We start from the raw sequence: 347 nt of genomic DNA, 5'->3' as shown, positions 1-347 counted from the left end.
CTGGGTCGGGGACTCGACCCGTGGTTGACTACGTGGGAGTCCAGCGACATAGCCATTACGCTAACTGCTGGTCCCTTGAATCTATTTTATAACAGAATTAGCAGGGTAAATGATAACATAAAGAAGTAAGTGTATTTGTGTAATTGAACTAAATTATGTACTATTAAAAATAAATAAAATGGAATATGGTATGATGAATAATGGTCCCCAGAGATACCCACATTCTAATATCCACAACCTATACATCTTATTTCATATAGAAAAAGAGACATTAAGCTAAGTGATAAATGTAAGGATTCTGGGATGGCAGATTATCTTGGATTGTCCAGGTTATCTCCAAATGTCAT

The sequence above is a fragment of the Tupaia chinensis genome, unplaced genomic scaffold, assembly GCF_000334495.1.
Source record: "Tupaia chinensis unplaced genomic scaffold, TupChi_1.0 Scaffold000369_1, whole genome shotgun sequence".
Taxonomy (NCBI): Eukaryota; Metazoa; Chordata; class Mammalia; order Scandentia; family Tupaiidae; genus Tupaia; species Tupaia belangeri.
The sequence above is the reverse complement of the archived record's forward strand: the minus strand, read 5'-3'. Positions refer to the sequence as shown.